This window comes from Xiphophorus couchianus, chromosome 23 (assembly GCF_001444195.1).
Source record: "Xiphophorus couchianus chromosome 23, X_couchianus-1.0, whole genome shotgun sequence".
Taxonomy (NCBI): domain Eukaryota; kingdom Metazoa; phylum Chordata; class Actinopteri; order Cyprinodontiformes; family Poeciliidae; genus Xiphophorus; species Xiphophorus couchianus.
In genome coordinates, this window is record NC_040250.1 from 10,411,227 (window position 1) to 10,436,350 (window position 25,124).

General features: G+C 36.8%; 1 long non-coding RNA gene across 1 annotated transcript in view; it reads right to left on the reverse strand.

The window, feature by feature from the left end:
- Window positions 1-291: 291 nt before the first annotated feature.
- The window catches only part of LOC114138857 (uncharacterized), a 28,566-nt gene continuing 3,733 nt past the window's right edge, over window positions 292-25,124 (reverse strand). The window contains exons 2-3 of the long non-coding RNA XR_003594333.1: window positions 10,100-10,218; window positions 292-2,465 (exon numbers count right to left, since the gene is read on the reverse strand). This is a non-coding gene — a long non-coding RNA (uncharacterized LOC114138857). The remainder of the gene's footprint in view (window positions 2,466-10,099; window positions 10,219-25,124) is intronic.

Sequence of the window (25,124 nt, forward strand, 5' to 3'; positions counted from 1 at the left end):
TTGGTCTTTCACATGATCCCAGTTAAACACATGTGAGTTTGTGGTAGTAACATGACAATAACATAAAAAGTTCAAAGTATGTGTAGACTTTAATAAGCAGTATAATTGGCAAGCAAAAAGTACAACAATGGAAGATTGACCAAAAAAAAGTTTTATCATTTTATCCGTTAGCTACTGAAACAGAAGGGACATATTTCTACATAATTCAGGTGACTGAGTTCAATGTGACTGAAGTTCAAGAGCAACCTGATAACATGGTCAGAGTGAGAAGTGTAGAAATGTTTTTTTTGGTTTTTTTTGCAAAGTTGTCAAGAAAGATTTACTTGCTGCCTCTCCCTGCTAATGGCATCTTTAAATTACTCGGAAAAATTAATAGTTTTCATCCTGGTTTCATCAGCTTCCCATTCCCTCATCGTTGCTCCCCTCCATGCTGCCATCTGTATTCCTGTTTATGTTCTGCTACCTTCCATTTTTCCTCCTTCCACATCCTTTATCTTCACCATACCTGGAGGCCAGCTTGTCGCCAGCAGACATGTTGATGTCTAATGGTTTGGGGAGCATTTTTCTCCCCTCAACGCCTGCAGAAAACAGAAAGTCTGACAGGCTGCTGGGAGAACAGAGGGAGGGTTTATCTGGGAAGACAGGCCTTAACCCTCTATCACCATGCCAATGGAGACTGCAGCACAGAGCTCATTGCTCTACAGCTAGATAAGACCTCCAGTCTGAGCAACTCTTCCGACTCGACCCCATTTACGACAATGGATCAGGCAAACCAAAGACAGCACATGATCAACTGCTTTGACTATTACTCCTTCATCTCAACTAACTGCAAAACCTGTTTTAATTTCCCAAAAGACCTGAGCTATATGGCAGAGCTGCTTCTTATTACTGAATAATGCAAAAGAAGACAAATATTTCTGAACATAATTTTTAACCTCCTCCCCCAAAGATTGGTGGACCAAGGAGCAAAAAAAAACAACAAAAAAAAACTATTAAAACTAAAAGAATGAGCTCAATAACCTTTTGTTTTCCTCAGAAAACATAGTTGCAGTCAGTTTTATACATATGTAGAATAAATTTGTGGATTTTATTTCTTTTTTTTGACGAAACCTGATAAAAGTGGGATCTATTTGCACTTTTTTTTATGAATGATTATAAATTCTCTATAATCATAGAATATAGAGGACTGTAGGTTTTTGTGTTTATGACAGTTTTAAGCTTTTGTGATATAAGGCACCTTAAACTGCTTTTTTGCTGAAATGTGATATTTGATATATTTAAAAAAGTGCCAAACAGACTTTGCTTTCTATACAGCTTAGTTTAGTTTCTTGTTTTCACGAGAAACATCCTTTCACATTAAACCATTTTTCTTGTCTGTATTTAGAATTACAGAGTTACTGACTTGAGATAAGAGCAAAAACCATTTTAATACATTGAACAGAGTCATGTTCAATATTTTAGTGTAGCTATTCTGGAGACAGAAAATGATCTTGCTGAACATTAAGTTTTAAACAAAAAGGGGAAGTTTCCTCTCTTTCCTGATTTGTTCTTTAGACTCACTGTTGCTCCAGGTCCCTTGCGTGTGTAAAAGGACCTTATGGGAAATAACTGTACCCAGTTTGTTCTGCAAATCCGGAAATCCAGTTTTGTGTCCGACCAACCATGTCAGGCTCTTAAATCACACAGGACCTGAATTCCACCGGGCACTTTCCAGCTCGTCACCGTAAATGTAAAACCAGGCTTTATCTCTTCAGACTTAAATATGACCATGAATAATGTAGGAGGAGGTAAAGCAAGCACTGATGGGAGATGAGAGCAGTTTCATATGTCTCATATCTCAGTAAAATTAAGTCAGAGACTCTGTGCCACAGAACTGTCAGATTTGATTTATGGCTGTTAAATCAGAGTAATAAGAAAAAATTTATCAATACAGTAATTTGGAAATAGCCATTTTAGAGGCAGTTGGACGATTTAGGAGGAAAGTTATTGTTAGAACATAAGCTACACAGGGAGGGAAGGCCTGTAAGAAAGGTCTTCAGAGAGAAATTCATCTGATTTGGGTCACCTCTTTCATAATTCTCTGCTGATTATGTAGTGGAACAAACGATGTTGCTGTGAATGGGATTTGCTGCATTCCTTGCCTGCTATTTGTTGTGTGTGTCAGCATATTTGTGGCTGCGCTTGTCTGGCAAGAAATTAACTTAGTCACAGAGGTCTGAAACAATAGCGAGCAGGAATCGCTGAGCCAATTGCTTCACCTCAACAACGGTAAAGCCATTTCGCTCCAGCAGACCACTTAATAGCTTTGGCTGATGCAGAGTTTGGAAATCTATCAGTCAACAAGGCCAGACGGAGATGAGCGGACTGCTCATCCACAGAACCAATGGGTGGGAGGAAACAATCGTCTTGGCCTCATCACAAGTCCAGGTCTTTCAGTCTCCGACCTCTCATCCAAGATTTGATTCCTGAGATTGAAAAGTGGAAAAGGACAAGAGAGGAATGTTTTATCTTCTTTTCACCAAACTGCATTGCAGGAAGCGCATGTTCTTCAGGGAGTTCTGGTTCTGCTGGTCAAAGCAAAAGTCCAGAGAACTTGTAATTGCCAAAGAATCCCTTCCTCTCTTGTCAAGGCAAAACAGGGCAACTTTGTATAGCAACCTTCCCACACAAGGTAACTAAAATTTGGTGAATATGCCCCGATGATTCTCATTTGTCAGCTCAAAACTCCATTTTGAAAATAACAACCTTTGGGGTGGTATGAAACATACTTTCTTATAATACAGAATGTATGCTTTTAAAAGTAGGTTTTCTTGATCTGATGCAATATTCTAGCTTTAAATTTTACATTTTCATTAAGTCTAAGAAAAAAAAACAGAAATAAGGGCTTTCAAACTTAATGTATATAATGTGTTTCAATAAGTAACAAAGTACCTGAAATAACTAGGTTTTTAAATAATATTCTAATTTATTGAATTGGTCTGGGATTGGCTTAAAAATGGATGCCATGTATGATTCTGCAACATGTCGATGTCTTTGCTTTTGGGACAATCAATATGATTGACTGAAGTTACCTGACATAAATTATTTTAATGGTCGGTAAATAATATAGACATTTAAGCATTTCTGTGCTACTTTAGTGTCTTTTTAAACTTAAATTCTTTTATGGAATTAGAGTTTTTTTTGTTTATTCATTCACACAATTAGGGAATCAATGATTTTAATCAATTATGGAATTTGCCATTTTTTTATTAGGTCAATAGCTTGTTAACAAAATCACATGCAGACAATAACAGGACAGTGCTTTGTGAAACATTTTTTTGCTTTGTTGAGAAGCATCATGGCATGTAGTATACTTCTTATACTTTGCATATATTAAAAACACTAGTAGGAATAATTCTGAAAAACTTTTTTAAGACCTTTTAGTACTTTAAAAGTACTCTGTATGATACAGAATATGATGTAAAATGCTGACTTTGACCAACTAAACTCAGCAGTTCTGGGAATCACAGCAGTGCTGGGACATTCATGTACACCTGTTGTTTCTTCTGCTGACACAGCGACTGCCAATACTGGTTTATATACAGTTACTCTGGATATATGTGTGTGTGTTTCAGTCTTTTTGAGTCTTTTGTGCTGATGCACAGAGAAATTTGTATCCCACAAGGGAGGGGCTGGTCTATGTTACTGTATCATACTGGTACAGACTAATGTCTGGAACGTTTGTCATGTCAGTATGTTGCAAACACACAGTTAAGACAAAGATTATTCGCACGCCTGGCATTTTTTAAGTGTCTTTTAATTTTACCAGTATGTTTCCTCTGACTCAGCCTTCTTCCAGCAGTCCAAATAATTATAATAATAATGCGCTATATTATTTAGTCTCTCTATATTGCTCTTTGCATTGTAGTTTGCCCTTCGTGTCTCTGTGTTGCCCTGTGATGGATCCTGTGTTCAGCTGACCAGGGTGTAAACCCCTCCTGCACAATGACCACTGCAGATAGACCCCCAGCCTTGGTAAAGACATTTCAAAAATAGATGGGTGTAGGCATTGATGAACATTTCTTCTAACTGGATTGTTAAGGTTGTAGGCCTTAACAGTTCAATCATATCATGTCTGATAGATGTCAATGAAGGACACAAGTGATTAAAAAGTGAGACTTCATTTTTGTTTAGAGAAGTTTGTCTTGTTACCTAGCAGGAAAAAGTACATATGCCAGTGCTATGAATAATTTTGTGCCCAACTACAAGTCACTTGCCCAATAGAACAAAAATGCTTCTGAAATAAAGTATTAATAGATAAACAAACTAATTTTATTCACAGATTTGCAGCAGAACCTGTATAGACAAACTTAAACAATGGAACAGGAAGTCCAACATTCACACAAAAACTTTGAGAAATAGCAACGGGATAAAGTCCAACAAACCCAAAAGACACACAGAGAACACAAGTAAACTAAAGACATAGCATGAAAACTGAGTTAGTCACTACAGGGGAATGTGATTACCTTGTGCAGCTGAAAACTAAAAGCGTTTTCCTGCTAGGGCTGTTTCCTCTGCTTTTACAGAGAAAAATACACTCCATAGATAGTCTGTTGCAATTCGTCAGATGTTAATGCTGTCTATGACTTGGATTGCACTGAGAGAATGGCAACAAAGAATTAACTCAAAGAAAACAAAGTAAAACTAATTAAAAGATATAAAAATAACAGAAGCTGCTCAGAATCTAAGACAATATTAGATTCAGTTTGAATCAAGCTTTGTGTCTCTTCACTGGCAGGAAACAGGACCACCTGTCAAGTCTTGTCAGGCTAAAGGTTTTTTCCAGTATTTTACAGATTATTGGAGAGGAACTTTAAAGCTTTCGTGAATAAAAGGCTTTCTGAAAAGTATTAGAAAAACAATTCTGTCCCTTCTTTTATCAGCTGTCAAATGTCTACATTTCCAAGTGAAGGTATCCTGTTTGTGGGTAAATCTTTGGCTTGTGTCAAATGTGTGATGTTGCAAATTGAAACCAGATTTTATTTTTTCCTTATATTCTGTGGTTTATGCTTCATTTAGGATTCAAATATCAAAGAGCGGCCATTTATATGCTGACCAAGTGAAGACGATATGTTGTATTGATGGTTAGCAGAGAGGAAAGTGTTGCAGGAAATGTAACTCTTCTTGCAAGTGTTGCAAAATTTCTTCCCCTGTAAGTTACTGTTTTCAGACAAGCAAATCTTATACCAGAAAGAGAGTTTTGAAGGACATTGATGTTGTTCTGTTTGTCTGACTTTCCATTTACCTTGGCCCAACTTTTAGATTTTCTAAAAAAGTAAGAACATGTACAACTGATATAGCCCAGTGGAAAGAAAATCTGACAGAAAGGGAAAGATAAATAGAGGATTATAGCACTGCATGTGAATGCTAAAGGTCATGGGAAAAAGTGAGAATAATACAGAAGCAATTTAGAAAGAAATACATTTTCTTCATACATCAGTGTGTTCAAAAGGATAGTTTGCTTTATAAGGGGGACTAGGTGAACAAATGTTCCTGAAATGAAAATGTTCTATTTCAAGAATGAGTAGCACCTTTTTCTTACTGCTTGTCTATCTTACATGTTTGTGGAATATAAAGACAGCATGCATATTCTAATATTAAGTCAAGCTGCCACTGTTAGCTTAAAACCACAGTTTCTGACTTGTTTGTTCAATTTCTTTTTTTATATTATATTTTGTGCTCTGTTACTGGCTTCACTATGTGTTAGACCAATAGTTCCTGAGTGCAATAGTTTATTAGAAATGGTTACAATTTCTTAACCGGCACAGGTACTGATATTCACAATCATTGTAGTTTTTGTTAGTAAATATTCATTTTTCCTCACTTTAGCCACAGCATGGTCTCTCGTTTTTGTTATGACCTTGAACCAGTCAAAACAAATTGGGGGATCATCCGGAATTTGAACCCAGGACTTCTCACACCCAAACCAAGAAGAATCCCTCTTGAAATGCCAGCTTTATTTTTCATTTGAATTTTTGGGCTTGCATACAAGAGGAGAGGGTCAGAGAGTATTGGCAACTGAGCCATGGTTTACTACTGGTGGGAGGATAAGAAACAATGTGAGAACAGCTTATAGGTAAGTCTCACAGAAGAAAAAAGCTAATAGACATTGATACCAGTGTCAGAAAAACAATGCACGTTCTGCTGCCCCAAACAACTCAAAAACCCACACATTTTCTTACAGATTGGTCAAATAGCAGCTATTATTGACACCTGTTTACATACAATATAAAAGAAATATAAAAGCAAACATGACATTTTTTCCTTCTCTCTGTTTAGTCTGATATTGAATCGGACTAAACCTTTCCATTTTATAAGTCTGGATAATGAGAAACAGATTTTTTATTTTATTTTACTGTCTTCAAAGTTAGAAGTTTACATGTATTTTGTTTTTATTTGGTAGAATTGCCATTTAAATTGTATGACTTTGGTAAAACCTTTTGGTTATCCTTCCACAAGCTTCTCACAATACTTTGTGGGAATTTTGAGCAACTTCTCCTGACAGAAATGGTAGTCAAGTTTGCAGGCTACCTTGCTCTCTCACATGAACTTATTTAGCTCTGCTCAAACCTGTTTTATAAAGATGAGATGAGGGCATTGCAGTGGCCACTCCAAAACATTAACATTCTCCTTAAATCATTTTCTTAGTAATTTGGTGGCATGGGAGTCACTATCAGTTTTGAAATCCCATTTGTGCCCCAGCTTTGACTTCCTACAACTTCCAACAATACTACTGGATTAAAATAAGACAGGAAAGGCATACCTCACAGTACATCCTGGTAATAATTAGGTTGACCTTTTGTATTAACGGTGAACATTGGAAAGGTCTGCATTTAAGTATAAAAACAAGTTAAGGTCAGTTATTTGTTTTTCCACTTTTCACAGAGAAAACAGTTTACTGACAATAAAGGTCTATAAACACAGTAATTGAAAGAGTGGTCTGTGGTTTCAATGAATCTCCTTGTTAATACTGAAGATAAAAAGCAATGTCTGCAAATAATTAATAAAGCCGAACTTGGCCAAAGGTTTGAAAGAAGTACAATGCCATAATGTAGCCTAGAGTGAAATCCAATTAAAATGATGTGGCATGACTTTAAACAGGGCATTCATGCTGAAAAGCCCCCCAAGTGAGGTTGAAATAAAACGACTCTGCGTAGAATAAGTGGGCCAAAATTCCTCCACAGTGAGGTAAACTACCTATTACTAGTTAGCAAACATTTGATAGCAGTTCTTGCCACCCAGGGGGGCAAAATCAGTTAATGAGTTTAGAGAGCAACCAGGGTTAAGTTATTTTGTTTAATAGAAGTTTGGTTTTCCATGTCTGATAATGTGCTGGTCTTTATTTCTCTAGTTCTTTCCTGTTTTTATTAAACTACCACTATTAAACTACCACTCTTCCAGAAAACTGTAAAACAGCTGAAACACTGACTTCTTTTAAATCTCAACTAAAAACCCAGCTGTTTAGAATTGTATTTGAAATGTGATCAATTACAAATTTATTGATGGAACTTGACTTAATGCTGTGTTTTGATTATTGATTCTATGTTGCTTTGTGTTTCTGTGTTTGTAATGATGTAAAGCACTTTGAAATGCCTTGCTGCTGAAATGTGCTATACAAATAAAATGTGATTGATTGATTGATATTAAAACAAATTTTCTCTCTGTGAGGCTGGGGAAGCTTTGAATCTGTCTGAATGTGAAACAGAATTTGTTGTGAAAAGAAAAACTGACTAGTGTAAAGATATCAGGAACTGCATATAGAAATATTTTCACCGAGAACAATCTGCAACTATATAAACAGCTAACCAATGACTTTTGGATTAATATGTATCCTTGTTAACACATTCCTTCTCTCCCCAGTGAGACAACTTGATACAGGCCAAGACTCTGTACTTATCTGCACAGAGTAGAGTAGTGTGTGGGAAAATGTCAAAGAAGAAACCGTCAACAGTGTCCACTATTCATGGGATATTCTTGTGGTTATGTGTCTGTTTTACTGCACCAAACTTATTTTTAGTTACCAATGGTTGACAGACCTTGGTTTTCAGTCTCCTGGATATTGAACACTTTGTCTCCAAAAGACGTTAGCAGAGCATCTGCGAATAAAGTCAGCAATATCTTATTGGCAGGAGGGAAAAAGCCTTAAACAAATTTGTCAGAAATTTACACTTGGTCAAAGCCAGAGCATTTGTGTGAGATATTGAGGTTTTGTGAAGGAAATCTCCTAAAGCTGAAGTTTGGTCTCGAATTTTGTGCAACTTAACAGGTTTACAGGAGGAAAGGGAATGTTTTGAGCATAAAATAGATAGTTTTTGTCCACAGCAGACAGAAATTGTTCACTGAACTTTTTTCTTTATTTAATTTTTTTGAAATCATCAGAACTGCATTTGCCAAAAGTCGTATTTTGTCTTGCAAATAATTTACCTGTGAGTGGACTAAATCCAATCTGCCTAAAATGAATCCTTATATTTCCCTATACACATTATACAAAACAGGGTCCTAAAGTTATCTAATTATTCCTGGCAAGTTGCATATCAGAAAATGCATCTGGCATTGCAAAGGGATTTGACTGTTGTAAATATTTAAAAAGCAATGTTTTATTTAAAAAGTAGGTTTTATATTGGAAGCTGCCATGGTGCTCCCAGCGTTTCCTCTCGCCTCTCTCAGAGACCAAGCAGTGGTGCTCTCTGCAGCAAGGTCAGTCCCATAATATTACTGTCAGTGTGGGTTTCCCCTGATTCTCCAGTCTTAGAAAACATGCATGGAACATTACCAGGCAATTCTGCAACGACAATGAGAGTGACTTTGTGGAAATAAAAGAAACATTACTAAAATAATGTGAAGAGGAACAAAGTAATATGGTGCTTCATGAGTCTGTTGACTTTTTATCTGTCTGAGCTACAGTATGGTTATTTTATATTTTGCAAGCCATTGGCGTTACTAATTAGAGAAAGCAGCATTCTCATCATTGTTTTTCTTGTTTTTATTCCAACGAACCAGGTTGTTCTTGTTTGAGAGTTGTGAAAAGACATAATTAACACAATGTTTCACTTTGTTCCCCGTTGCTTTGTTTAAACAGTCTTGTGTAAAATCTACAGTCGTCTGTGGATGAAACTCGCAAATAAATACACAGAGGTTTGATTCAACCCCTCCAGCAGCTCTTGGGAATTTCCAGCATTTTTCCTTGCCTTGGGCATCCCTTATGCCGTTTACTAGTGTTCAAACAAAAAAAAAAAAACAATCCTAATAGGCTTAACAATGACATCCCGTCGCACATGTTGGGTATTCTTTTGCAGTCGCATGATTCTGATTTTCCGTTTGTACCAGTAATGACCTCCAATTTACCTCTCCAGAGAGCCTACAGCTTTAAAAACATACTCCATCAGCTAATCCATTTTCTGCCAGCTTGCTTACCTCCAGCACCGCAGACTCGTTACAGGATTCTCAAACAAGGGTCACTTAATATGAAAGAAGCATTTTCAAGAAGTTTCCTTCAAGTCTTGGTGTCAACAGTCCACAGTGACCGCTTAATATTGCAGACATATCGCGCCCAATAACGGCAGTGACCTCAAGTTGAGCGGCCTTGATGATGGCGCGAGAAAATATGAAAGAATTGGTATTCATTGTGTCCGTTTTAGGTGATGAATTATTTATGGTTTGCTTGAAGCTGCTTCTGGGCGGCTGTGGGACAGAATGACTGCTGCAGGGAGAGCGGTGAGAGGGAAAACACCAGAATTTTAGAGGTGAATCCTTATCTTTTTATCTCCTATTCTCATGGCAGCATTTTTACCATCAGTAGTGGCAATGAGTCAGCTGCATCACTCTTCAGACAGACCAGATAAGGATATTAGGACATCAAGATGTGCCAGTGAGTGATTTTCTTGATCATCTTTAAACCATAAATACAATATTAGGAAGTATCAAACACCTAACACCCATAATGTCAAGCTTGATTGCCTTTGAAGGTTCATGTTTACTCTTAAGACTAAGACAAATGACGGAAGCCAAACAATGTAACCGTTCTAAGCTTTTAACAACCCCCAGATTTTAATATACTTACTGTAGCTGTAGCCTACTCCCACTTTATCTGTCATTGTCACAGGAAGCAAAAGTCTCCAATTCAGCCTCCAATAAATCTCTGGTGGACTGCGAAGGATACAACAGACACGCCCCTCAAATCTGGGGAAAAGAAGGAGGACACATTTGTGGGTTGCACTTGGAGGAGCCTTCCAATTTAGTTAGCCTTCAACCCAACGCTGTGATGTAATCTCCCTCAAATGTGGCCTTCAAAGGATGCAGAGCCTCAATTTTGGCTCTATTTGTTTGGTACATGTGGGCCCCTAGTCACCAGCTGTACCACAAATTCTTGGTAGGAATTTGTGAAAGTTTAACTAAATAATTTGTTGATGAAGATCTCACTGTGCATGTTTAGTTCAAATGGGAAAAAGATTAGTTTTTTTCTCCTTTGTTTTCTAGAATATTCCCACATCTTCTTGCTGCCTTTTTGGTCCTGGGTTGTGGTATTCAGTCAGTGCCATAATTGGTATGCGCAGGTCTGAGCTGGATGCACCAGCTAACTTTCTCTACCCAATGTGGGATCTGTTGTCCTGGAATTCATGCAAGCAATTGCTCACTTGTCATTCTGATTCATTAAAGTTGTAGCAGCTCCTCATGCACTTTCAACAATATTATGGGTTTACAACAGCAGTTACATGGAAGCTTTTTACATTTAATGACGGAAGAAGTGATTTATTGTTAAGAATAACAAGTGTCAAGGAAGGCTAATTGCTTCTCAAGTTAACAATGGTTTTCAGTTCAGAGCTCAAATTGAGAAAAAAAACATGTTCAGAGCTGACTGAAGAAAAAATGTAATGTGTATGAGGACAAATTTCTCTTGACACTTACTGTAAGAAATGTTGCTCTAGTACTTGGAAACTATAATACAATATATAGACAAGCTTACTGCATACATATTTATATTGAATTTTAGAGAATTTGCAATTGTTTCCCTTCAGACTTACAGACAGTTGTAAAACTAAAGCTGTCAGCAGTGTTTCATTTTTAACATCCCTTCACTTTTTAATGTTTTTTCCATCTTCCTCTTTGTTTAGCCCTGTTGTCAGAATTGACTTAAAACTTTTCACCCGTTCGCTTTTCATTTTAAGTTGGTGAAATGTGTTTTTGTATTACTTTTGTGTGAAAAATTCCATCAGGTGAAGCCTTTCTTCACTTCATGTTTATTTATGAATGTTTACGGCGGTAAGAATGTGAAAAGGCACGAGAATGGATGTGAAAATCACAAGTAGCCAGTGGCTTTTAAACAAGTTGAAGTGGCTCTTTGCACTCTCTCTCATGTATTGCTGGCAGGAAGCTCCTTTCCAAGTGTGACTTAAGGGAAACTGTTCAGTCTTGGGCTCTTTGTTGTGCATCCAGAACAGACTCCCCGTGTAACAATAGTAGCTTTACATTATATTAGATTTTTTTTCCCCATTCATTCACGATATTAATCTTCCGTAAACTGGAGCTGGGTTTCCACATAAAGCATGCATGTTCTCGCAATATATCAGAGATGGGTTTTTTTTTTAATAGCTCTCACTAGTTTGCAAACACAGCAAATAAGTTTCACATGTGTATTTTTAAGATTAATGGCTAATATGACTGAGGTTTGCATGGTTGTTTTGCATGCCTTAAATGAGTGGATGTAAGGCATGCAAAACAATTAAAAAAACAAAACAAAAAACTTACGCAGGAAGCGTAAGGTACGATGTTGGCGGGATGGAGGAGGAGTTTTTGAACTGAATTATTTATTCTATGTTGTATATACAAGTTGCACTGCTCCTTATGTCGATTTGAATATCTATTTCTACATATCTACATCATATATCTACAGGATGCGCCATAAGTTTCCATAGGAAAAAAAGAAACATTTTGTATTGGACAACCGTTCTTATTTATATAATGTGCTCTATATGATTAGCATTGTTTTGAATACACATATTAATACGTGGATCACTTCGTGGTTGTTGTACAACATTTCCAGTTTTTGGAAACTTACAAATAAGTTTTTCCAGTGTCGTGACGCTCATTCCATGTTTTCTGTTAAAGTTTCGTACAACCATGTGACAGCTTCCCGATTCAGCCATCAGTATAATTTAAATTCTTTGCTCTTTTGTCAAACGCATCTTCTTTGGTGTAGGAGCTATTGATCTATTTTCAGTTGGGTACATTGGATATATAAAAAAATATACATTTTACATTCTCCTGTGTATGGAAACTTTTTCCCCACCCGTTATTTGTTCCCCCTCCCACATGTCATGTGACCATGATCACATGACACAGACCCCCTATTATCATTTAACAAACAGGTCTTTTTTATAAAGACTTTGTCTTTAAAGCCCCATACCTCACGAAACTGGCGCTCTGCGGGTGGGAGAAGAGTAGTTGCCCCTGCTGCGGTGGCGCTGCGCGTCCTGGAGGCCAAACCTGATTGACTGAGCAGGTTATTGCTTTTACTTACGGCAATCCGTGTCATGTGACTAAACTTTAATAGTCACATAACATAGATATATGATGTAGATATGTAGAAATAGATATTCAAATCTACATAAGGAGCAGTGCAACTTGTATATACAACATAGAATAAATAATTCAGGGCAAAAACTCCTCCTCCATCCCGCAATCATCGTACCTTACGCTTCCTGCGTAGGTTTTTTTTTTTTAAGAATTTGTCTTTCAAAAAACGTCAGTCTGTGACGTGTGATTCGGAGTTTGAATATGCCACCCGAGGATCACGTGACCAGCTGAGCAAATCAGGTGCAGGCGACCGCTCCACACAATCCTATTTACATACAGTATTTGAATGCAGGTCCTTTTACTTTTTCATCTGTGACGTCACAGATTGACGTCAGACTGACGTCATAGACCGGCCGGAGCGGAGTCTTTGAATGTAGACCCTCTGCATCATTTCTCTACTCGGTCACTAATCATTTTGTTTTTGTCTCACGTGGCAACACTTGTGAACGAAACCTCACTTTCAGTCTTTGCTAAAACCTAAATCTACAAAGATTTAGCGACGGACGGAGAGAGAGGTAAGAGACGGGAACGATGATCTATCTATCCTCTGATGATCTATCTAAACCTCATTTTCAGTCTAGATAGATCTAGACTGACCTCATTTTCAGTCTAGATAGATCATCATAGGATAATAGATCATCGTTCCCGTCTCTTACCTCTGTCTCCGTCCGTCCGTAAATCTTTGTAGATTTAGGTTTTAGCAAAAACTGAAAATGAGGGTACGTTCACAAGTGTTGCCAAGGGAGACGGAAAATAAAAGTATTGGTGCCGGGGCTTTTTTTTAAAAGAACTAGTCTTTAAAAAAAGTATTTAAAAAAAAAGACAAGGTCTTAAAAAAAAGCGCAAAGCCAACTGGCGCAGCTCCAACTCATAGGCTCATATTTTTCCAGCCCAACCACAAGAAAACTTTATAAATTATATTTGTTAAATGATCTTACAGTATTTCGTTAATCGTTGAAGTAGAAAAATATGACCCTAAGTAAAAACAATAGCGAAGAGCTGCCTCTCTCGCACCTCCCTCCACCAGCAGTTCCTCAGGATCCTGGTGGGGGAAGCCGAGAGAGCGCCTGAAGGACCCGTTGCATGCAGTCACTCATCACACCACTAGGTGGCTCCAAACACATGGATACAACAATCTCATTACAAACACATACACACTATTATTATTATTATTTTGGGCAAAATTCACATACACACTTTTCTCTCTGTTACATATATGTTGTATATACAAGTTGCACTGCTCCTTATGTAGATTTGAATATCTATTTCTACATATCTACATCATATATCTACAGGATGGGCCATAAGTTTCCATAGAAAAAACATTTTTTATATTGGACAACCGTTCTTATTTATATAATGTTCTCTATATGATTAGCATTGTTTTGAATACACAGATTAATTCGTGGATCACTTTGTGGTTGTTGTGCAACATTTCCAGTTTTCTGAAACTTGCAAATAAGTTTTTCCACAGTGTCGTGTGTGACGCTCCCCAGCCAGCATGCATGGGTGGGTCCCACATGGGTTTGTTGTGGGCTAACTGCATGGGACCCATATAGTTGACCTAAAATAGAGTTGATATAAGGCAAATTGTAGAAGCAATTGCATAAGCTTTTCTTTCCACTAAAGGAAAGGCTCTCCTTGGATGGTGATCTCATCTTGGAGGTCACCAAGGTGTATTGTATTTGAACCTAAAACATGCTCGCTATATGGTCCTGTATCTGGCTCATTTACTAATTCTGTCCTACAAAAGAATCTGTAAGTACATTTCTTCTGTCTGTTTTACCTGTATTGTATAAAAGTTTAGGGAGAGATTTTAAATCGCTAGTTAAAAGAATTTGCTGCTCGTAGCGGACCGGATGACCGGAGTACCCCAAAAGAGACTTGATTTTTATTGTTATTTTTGCTTGTCTTTCTGTATTTGATCATTTTTATAATATTGTTAACACACACAGCTACACCCACGATAAGCATATTTTGGTGCAGAGCGATTTCAAACTCCACACTGTTGTGGGCCAAACCGTTTTCAAATTCTGCGGCGCCATATTCAATTTGCTGGTCCATTTGAGCGCCAACGCGGCAGAATAAAATGGGTTCACTCAAGAAAGTTGCTTCAAATTGTCTTGACAGGTTAAAACCACTTGCTTGATTTTAAAAGAGTAACTATTGTGCTTTTATTCTGTGTACATTGAACCAGCATGCTGGCTTGGCTGGGACCCACCCATGCAAGGGTGCAGTTTTTAAATGAAGCTGCACTGAATCGTTTAGTTGTGGGCTATGTAGGTAATGATGAGTGGGCACGGGTCTGGGCTAACTGCATGAGGCCCATAAGGTTAACCTAAAATGGGACCCATATTGTTGGCCCATTTGGGCTAAATGTACGGGCCCTATTCAGCATTAATGTGGGCTAACTGGGAGTGGGACAGAAATGGGAACACTATATGGGGCACATGTGGTTTCAGTATATTGGGCCTAAAAGCTTTTTTGTAAATAAAATGAAGGCAAAGCAGTTAATATTTTTAAATCATGTTTGTTTTATCATGTAAGTGACACTTTAAAGCGTTTTGTTCTGTCGTAGTTTGTTTCAGTCTGCAACTGTTGTGTGTTGGTCAATAGAGTAGTCTTCAGTGGCCAAGCCTGAGTCAATGATTGAAAGATGAAGAATTTCTCTTTGATGTTGTTGCAATATTTTGCTATTAAGCACTTATTGTATGTGAAATATACTTATATTTAAGTGTAGCTCTTGTTCTTTTATATGTACAATATTTTAGGATTTATAAGTAATATTTATTAGTAATTTTCTAAACTACTCTTAAGATTAATACTACTGTCTTAGTCCTGTCACAGTAACAAATAAATGAGGATAATTGCATTAGGGAAAATGTTCAGTGTTTACAATATTCAGTGATTATACAAAGGCTGATTTGCCAACATAGAATAAATAATTCAGGGCAAAAACTCCTCCTCCATCCTGCCATCGTCTTACCTTACGCTTCCTGCGTAGGTTTTTTTTTTTTTTTTTTTTTTAAAGACCTGGTCTTTTAAAAAAATACTTTATTTTCTTTAAAATTAAGACAAAGTCTTTTTAAAAAAATACTTTTTTTTAAAGACTAGTTCTTTAAAAAAAGCCCCGGCACCAATACGCTTCCTTGTACTCTGCAGTAGCTACGCTTGTCCATTTAAGAAAGGAAAACCAATCTTTAATGGGCTTTATGCTTACAAGAGTATCTTGCAAGACAAAGACACTGATTAGTGACCGAGTAGAGAAATGATGCAGAGGGTCTACATTCAAAGACTCCGCTCCGGCCGGTCTATGACGTCAATCTGACGTCAATCTGTGAGTCACAGATGAAAAAGTAAAAGGACCAGCATTCAAATAATGTACGTAAATAGGATTGTGTGGAGCGGTCGCCTGCACCTGATTGGCTCAGCTGGTCACGTGATCCTCGGGTGACATATTCAAACTCCGAATCACACGTCACAGATTGACGTCATAGGCCGGCCAAAACAGAGCCAATCATAGGATAATCTATCTAAACCTCATTTTCAGTCTAGATAGATTATCCTAGGATAGATCATCGTTCCTGTCTCTTACCTCTCTCTCCGTCCGTCCCTAAATCTTTGTAGATTTAGGTTTGAGCAAAGACTGAAAATCAGGGTTCGTTCACAAGTGTTGCCAAGGGAGACGGAAAATAAAAGTATTGGTGCCGGGGCTTTTTTTTAAAGAACTAGTCTTTAAAAAAAGTATTTTTTAAAAAGACAAGGTCTTAATGGTGGTGTGCAATGCAAAAAAAAAAAAAAAAAGATTATTTGAGATTTTGTAATGAAATAGTCAGGATTAATTTAATTCTAACTTCAGTTTTATCAAATACCAATAGGTGTTGTCGTAGCAAATTTTTTTCCCTTTTAATTTAGATAAAATTTTGCAGGGAACTGAAACACAGAACAAACATATGTTGATGTAAACACACATATTAGGTGTAGACTTACTAGTTTTGGTTGTGAAACTGTGCCAAGTTTGTAGTAGGAAATGTATCTCGTCCATGTTTGGAGGTACATATTTGCTGTGAAGTGATAAAATATTCTAAAAGTACAGTAGCACTGCATGTGCATCTTCTTTGCAGAAGGCAAAACACATTTTAGGTGCATTACTGCCACCTACTGAGCTGGAGTAATTACATCAGTGTGCTGGAAAACCGACTGAGATGTGATTACAGCTACTATTTTTATAACATATTTTTTTCCCATTATTAATAAATCCAATTTATATCATACTACTTTAGAGTAGCTAATGTGATTCATTGGGATATTAAGTGATATTCCAAAAGAAATTGTTATATGGACTAAAATTGTGAAGTGGAAGGAACAGTATATTATTATTTACAAATAAACAGAAATAAAAAAAAAATTAAATTTGAAACCTATAGCTTTAAAAAGGGATTTTATTAGTAAATAGGGTACATTTGTTCATTTTTCAGCCAATTCAATAATTTGTAGAACCACATTTCACTGTGTTTCCATGCCTTTAACAGTTACAGATTTTTGTGTCATCTGGCCCCACATTCTGGCTTTGTCTTCTACATGGCTTACAATACAAAACAATAGTTTTAATGGTTTTCATATAGCACTCTTTGCCAGACTCTCTACCCTCGACCTTTTGATTGGGTCAATCTGAAGTTGAATGAATAGAAACACAAAATTATAAAAAATAAATAGAGAAAAGGAGGGTAAGTAACTAACTTCTGGGAGATAAAGACATTTAATTGGCAGCATCCCCACTGTGATATGTTCTTTCAAAGTTTGACTCATGGCAGCAATAGCATTGGAGACGTGCTTGAAAATGAATGGTTTAATCACATATTCACCACCTGGTATATTATGCTTTTTTTTGACTTTCAAGAAAGGCATTGTCCCTTTTCAGCTCTGCTCGTTTTCTTTATCCAGCAGTTATTCCTTTGTGGCTTTAAGAGATATTATCTCCCTAGAAAGAGTCTTTTTCATCACATATTCCTCCTCCTTTTGTTTAAGAAATAACAATAGAATGACTTATCTCAGTGGAGTGAGACTGATACAACCATCTGCCTCAACACATGTAATCACCTGCAGTAACATGGTTGTTCGGCTTAGTTAAAATTTAAGGCATGTAAATATAGCTGAATATAGCTGTATAGCTGAAATCCAATCTTTTGGGAGGTCCTACCTAAGGTCATTATGATTTAATCTCTATAAGAACATCTCTCAGTTCCTCTCTTTGTGACTCAAATATCGATCTCTGACAACAACGAGGTAGAAGAAACAAAACTTAAGTCTTTATTCATGAGAGATGTTTATCAAGGGTTAAGAAATGCAAAAATTAATGTGTGAGATGAGAGCTAATGCAGACTCTATGTTTGGTTTAGTTAGCCTCATTGACTTACATTGTGCCAGGCTTGTTATGTTCCCTAATTTTGAAAGGTTTTAAATACAGCAAAAGTGGTGCTTACTGATAGGAAAAGCAACACAATACTGTCTGAAATTAGGTCTAATTTACCAGCATATGCATGGAATAAAACTGCAGAATAAACATTTACTGAGCCATGTCACAGAAACTTTAAAAGGGAGTAAAGTAACACAATGACGTAGTGGAACAATACAATTCACAACAAATGCAATCTCAAGTCATTTCTTTACAAGAAAGACAGGTCCAATTTATATACAGAAACTATAATTAAACTCATGATGATAATAGGCAGCTTTAACCTCATCCATTCTAATTTCATCCTATAATACAATGCAATCAAGTTGTTTATTATGGAACTAGTTATCTAAAGAAACTCAGCTGGCTGTGTGGAGTCACATTGGATCAATCTTGAACGATCGGATGTGGCAGAGTTGATTTTATTCAGAGAACCCATTCGTACTATGCTTGAGGTGATGACAGTCAGTCATTTGTCCAGTTTACATCCTTTTATATTTGCTTGAATGATCTACACTCACCATGTGGCTTTCACATCAGAGTCCCAGATCCCAAGTTGGAAACAAGTCTGAGTAACACTAATTAGCAAATCTAATGAGAGAACTGGACAAACATGACCAAAATCTGTTTACCATAGTATTTATACTTACAATGTTATCTCAACTCATTAAACACAGAAACTGCGCTGAAATTATTCCTCTAGCTATTTCAGGTCTTGTTATTCTGATTTTGATGGGATCCGTTTGTTATCTCCAGGCATCTGCTTTGCAACCTGGAGCCTGTGCCAGCTTTCAGGCAGTCGTCTGCTTCTGGCACCGAGCTGTTGGCTCCTCGTGTGACTGAAAGCATGACAGTGCCTGTCATGTCTTAAATGCATCAGCGGGGACTCATTAACAAAACAAATCTGTGCCTTCGACCCACAGTCCAGTAAGAGTTCCAGCTTCATTAAACAAAAAGTAAACAATTAAAAAATAGTGTCACTAAAAACACTTTGAAATGTGTTGAAATGTAGCCTGACCACTGCCCTCCTGTGCAATTTGCTCTATTGTCATGTCCCTTCAGTGCTCAATCTGGAATTTTTCCCTTTGAAATTGATTTTGAGTTTTGATGCTGATTTTCTGTGCTGTTTTGGATTTGCAGTCTGCCAGTCCATTGTAGTTTGGCAATGGCAAAGAAGGAAGTAAATTTTTTTGGGACATTTTAGTTGGAGGATTAATTTAAGTGCTACTCAGAGTAGTGACATCAAGATGCAAATTTCTACCACTAAGTAGCTCAAGCTTAATTTTCCCCCAAATGTCTTCAAGCAAACATACAACTCACATTGCAGCCTGGATGCTCTGCTGTCACTATTCTGTGACCAAAGCAACGTCTGTGTTGCTACATTGCGTGTACTGAAGTAGCAGAGTATGTCCTGGTTTAAAGCTGATGTGATTTGCAGCGATTTTAATCCCAGAACAACAACAACTAGAATGAAGAGATTACAAAAGAAAGGACATTTTATATTTTTCTGCAGACAGAGATTATATGTAAGGGAGAGAATAAAGCTATTGAATGAACAGATTCAACAGATAGAAAGCACAACTTCTGGGGGACACAGCTGACTAGTGAGGAAATATTTTAGCAGTTAGTGTTTCAAAAACAAATCATTTTTAGCTGAGGAAATCTCAAAAATGTGAATTGTGCCAGGCAAAATTGCAAAGCTGCTAAGTATTATCCCGCTATGTAACCAATTCTCTTGTAACTTTAATGTGTCACTTTTAGACAAAATTGTTCATTGTGTTGAATTGTTTGATAACTGCTTCAAAGTCCTAAAAAACACACTTCCAAAATTTTTTTCATTTAATAATAATAATATTCTGGTTAGCAATAAGCATCTGAAAACAAACCTCTATTCAGAAATTACCGTTAATTAGACAGTGAGAAAGAGAGAGAGAGAGAAAGACTCTTTAAACGTCCATTAGAAGAACCAGCACTATAACAAATAGTTTGCTCTTAATTTATAAGACAAAAGGCATTCAAGACTAAAGAGACAGGGTGGATTTTTGGAAGTAAGGTTCTCAGGAATCACTTCCTCTGTAATAGCTCTCTTATCTGGACCAGGCAAATGTTACATCTTTGTGAACGTTTTGGAAAGGAAATAAGTCTTCAGAGAGGATAGCAGCTAAAAAGCTAGTTGGTGAACCACCTGTCTCAGATGATTTTAGCTGTTTATATTAGCAGAATATAACGCTATGATAACAAACTTAAATTTTACAAGAGACCTATGTTTAGTGCTGCTTGTTTTTCATTTGAGCCTGCAGGCTGTAAATCAGCTGTAACTGCAACAGTTGTGCAGTAACATCAAAGATGGTATGTTCCCGAAATGGGGTGATGAGATGGACTGATATGGCATACCATTTCTTAAATAAATTGTAGATGAGTAAGAACAACAACAAAGGAGCTAGGATAGATCGCCTCCTCTACTCAACTTTGACTGAGATTAATAGAGTACGATACAACAGAGTAATGGTAAGTGCCAAGAAGGATATTTGTTCTACATATTTTTAGTGGTGGTGCTCTGCCTGAACAAAACATTTTAAAAGTCTATGAGCTTTTTGGGACAAATGACTGGACAAACACTGGTGTACAGTACTGGGAATGTAAAGAGGCCCCCTAAGGTAAAATATGCTGGAAATGTGGAGTAAAATGTGGTGAGGGAACCTCAGGCAAAAACTGTTCAGAGACATGCAGAGGTTGACCAAACATCAGATCAAATAGAGTCGAGTCAAGGTCCTCTTTAGTAACATAACCCAAGCATGATGCAAGGAAAGCAGATCAAAGTTTCCTTAGGTCAAAGCAGCATGGAGCGCCACTTTTAATGAGTGCTATGAAACCGCTAACACAATCCGTAATGTCAAAGTCACATAACAACCGCTTTGGTGGATCCCACTGGAATTACATTCAACAAGATTGGGTATGAAGTGGAATCAGGACCACATATTAAAATGACTCAAATCTGAATACAAAGAAAAAAAAATAAATCAAATATGACACAGATCTGAGTGTTCACTCTTATTCTCCAACATCTGACGTGATCACTTGACTCCCCAAAAACCAGATTTGGGCCCTGTTTGCCTGTAGTGTGAACAGGGCATAAGTATGTATTTTTGGTGGAGTTTGTGTCACAAGAAGCATCCCACTGCTAAAAACCCTAGTGGTAGTTGGCTAAATGTATTACTTTGACAATGAAGGTCATTGGTTTTTCTTGTTTTAGTGCAGGTCGTATTCCTGATTGATGTTCATTTGAGAACAGAAATGAATACTTCATCCATATACTTTATTAGGTCTTTTAGTAGGTCTCAGGAGGATGGGATGACTCCAAATCACAGACTCAGCATTGCAGACCAACGGTTTAGTCATAATCTACTTTCCTTCCACTTTACTTTTGGAGTCCAGTATTGAGCCTTTCTACTCTGTGTTAATATGATCTTTGCTTTATAGAGGGTACTATTTGCTGGAAGAATAGATATTATGCATTTGATCTCTGCTAAATTGATGCAATTAGAAATAGATGCATTTTCCCTTTTTGATAAAATTTCATTGATTTTGTTGAAAAAAATATCCATGATCAGGACTTTTGCAAATGACATATGCTGCATTCTGGTCTGTTTAAATGTGTAGTCCTAGTAAGTATCTCACAAAATTTATTTTTGAGCTCCCAGTGCTAATTTGTAGAAAACAAACATGCCTCCCCTTTCCACCCACAGGAGGCAGCTCATCTTGGCTCTCCGTTCAGCTTTTAACATTGTTTGAAAATGTACAAAAATGCTCAATCGAAATACAGCTTTTTTCCCCCTCTAGATTGGACCCGCTCATAGCCAGCCACAGTCTTCTCAGCATGAGTTTCATTTCTCTTTAGAAGAAACACTTAGGGATATAAGGAAGCAATCTGAGAAGAACATTTTGTTCAATCATGCTTTTTACTATCGAATATATAAAGGCCTTCTGAGATTTGATGGAAATAAATAAAAAGCTCAATGTTTCCAAAGAATAAAGTACTTTATCAGACAGATAAGAAAACCTACTGAGGCTTATCGTCAGCAATGGACAGGAACCCAGTGAGTTGATTTTGAGGTATAGATTAGTTGTAATAAACTTGGTATGATTTATAAAAGCTGGCAAGCTGCAAGGAAGGCTACAACTTGGCTGCTCTGCATCCAAGAGAGATGAATAGACTCTGCCTTTTATTGCTAATTTTCTGTCGAAGGAGGGGGTCCTTGGATAGATAGGAGTTGCAAACTGCGTGACCCATGTGCTTGGCATTGATGCTTTATATGTGATTAATCGATTGGTTGACATTAAACAACAAAGCTTTTCAGAAGTCTCATTCACATTCACTTTAAGAATGAAGGACATGAGGAAGAAAGGAAGTGAACAAGAACAGAACAAATGGAGGGCAGGAGGACATAAAGAAGGAAGGACAGTAGGAGGCACATGGACAAGCGAAGGATTGAAGGGTTTAGAGAAATGATTGTAGAAATCGAGGAATGAAAAGAAGTACGCAAAAGAGAAAGGAGCAAATGAAACACATAAAAGAAGAACGATGTGAAGGACACAAAACAGAAAGGAAAGTACATATGGTGAAGATGTACATTCAGGACACATGAAAAGAATAAATCTTCCAATGGAGCAACACAAGGAAGGACACAAAGAAAGAATGGAAAGATTTGTGCAAGAGAATAATGGAGGGAAGGACACAATGAGCTAAAAATTATAACTATAGTACACATAGGGGTGGAGGATATAAACGGATCATGATGTAAGGGTTTTATAGTTGATATAGTTGATTGATAATTATAGATAGATTTTTTCATGAATAATTGAAATACTGCCAAACTGGTGATCTAACCTTTCCTGTTTTGTTCACAGTTTCCTCTTGAGCTCCTGTATTCATTTAGCCCTTTCTCTCCACAACGTTGTTTTTTATTTTTAAGCAACAATCTGCTGCTGCGCAAGTTATGTAACAGATTGTTGCTAGGTAACCAAAGAGCGATTGAGTTACTAGGTGATCAAAGAGTCAGTGAGTTAATTGATGACACCAACCTAGCTTAGCTGGCCGTGAGAGGTTGAGCGACTAAAGTCTCTCCTTTGTCTACATCCTAGAATGCTGTGCGGTTCTGGGATGGAGTTCAGTAAAATTGTTGAATATCCTATCTATCGAATGTAATATCTACTGATATTGATCATGCTTTGATCATTTCATTTGCTTCTATCACAACTACAGTATGTGCTGCTTTTTGTTGATCTACTGCAAGAAAATTCCAATAAAATCACTAAGGTTTCCTTCTGTTTATAGTGTGACACAACATGGGTTTGAGACATGGGGGTGTTACTTGCCTTAGAAGAAACAGAAAAGCACATTAAACATCTTACATAAGAGGATAGATTTGCATTAACTTTTCAGTCTGAGTTGAAAATGCTCTCTTGAAACCAATGTTGGTGGATTCTTTGAAATATTGAAAGTATTTGCCCTACTTTTGCGAAGGATTCAAATCTGAGCATGCTTTGGATTACAAAAGTATCTATTTTTAATAATTTCTTTACTACCATTTCAAATGATAAATAATCACTTTGGTTTTATATGTCTATTTTTAATTACACAATTTCAGGGACATTCTCTTGCATTTGTCTAGTCTGGAGAAATACTTTTATGTCGCTTTATTTCCTTTGTAGTTTCTTTTTTTCTCCACATAAAGATAGGTGTTGTGAATAGGTATGTCTTAAAGTAATCAGCATGTATACTCCTAAAGAACACCTTGTGAGTCAAGTCTTTTACCGCAATAGAGCAGATGTCACGGCTCATATGATATGCCTCTGAGATGTGTTTACACCTCAGGTGACAACGTGTTGTTGTCTGAAACGTGTAAATGAGAATAAGAGCAAATGAATACAAAGTAAGACGTGCCATCTGCCAAAACTACACATTTTTTTTCTATTTTCACTGAACTTGTGTGTGTGAGAGCACCTGGACATCTTTTCTTCAATATTTACTGGGCAAGTTAAATAACAGAATTGGGGAAAAAAGTTGGAAATAGCAATTACAGAAATTGTTTAGACTGATTAATTTAAATATATAAATATTATTTTTTTTATAATATAAATAAACAAATTAAATACTTTCTTGGTGGGGGAATGTTTTTTCCCACTGAAATGTACAAAAAATATATATTTTTAAAATTTTATGCAGTTCCAAAAAACCTGAAAATATGTTAGTTTTACCAAGTCGGCAAATGTTTATTGCTGTTGTGAAAAACTGAATATTAAATTATGTATAGTCAAAAGATCAAAGAGACATTTGTGAGAGGCTTGCTTAGTCAGGCAAATTCGCTGAACTCCTGTTGTCCGAATTTAGATCTGATATGATATAAATAGCATTATATTTGTAAACACGACAAGTAAAAATTATGTCAGGTCTTTTTTCCTGTTTTTTGATGCCTTTGATAACAATAATTTTCATTTGAATGCCTGTCAGGTGCATAGCTGCAGGATCCTCACACATGTTAACAGAGGGTAGGTGAAGAACAAAAATAAACTGAAAAAACAAAAACTTCACTTCACTTGCAACAGGAGGTAATCCAGGAGAACAAAAGAAAAACTATTCTCTGGTGCATAAGGCCTTTTGGTGTCCTTGAAAAATATTCTAAGCAAAATATGGAAACTGTACATGTGGAAACAAACTTTAAGACCTGTAAGATGGGGAATGGCAGATATGGCAGTGTGAATGTGTTGTGTAGAGGATTGTAAAGGAGACTGTGTCTAAAGATCAACAAGGATTTTTAACAATTGGGCTAAGGTTTCCTCATGAATTGGTTGTTCTGATAATTGCTGCAGTTTGAAATAAAATCCATCGCCATGCAACTGAAGTCCTGTCTACTTCCAGAACCATTCTACATCAGCATATTAAAGACAATATGCTGGAGTAAGTTTGCTTTTATACCAGCTAATTACCAGATAAGTCATTGCCAGTGATTTTACATGTACTGCATTACACATAGAAAGATACTAGACTAGGACACAC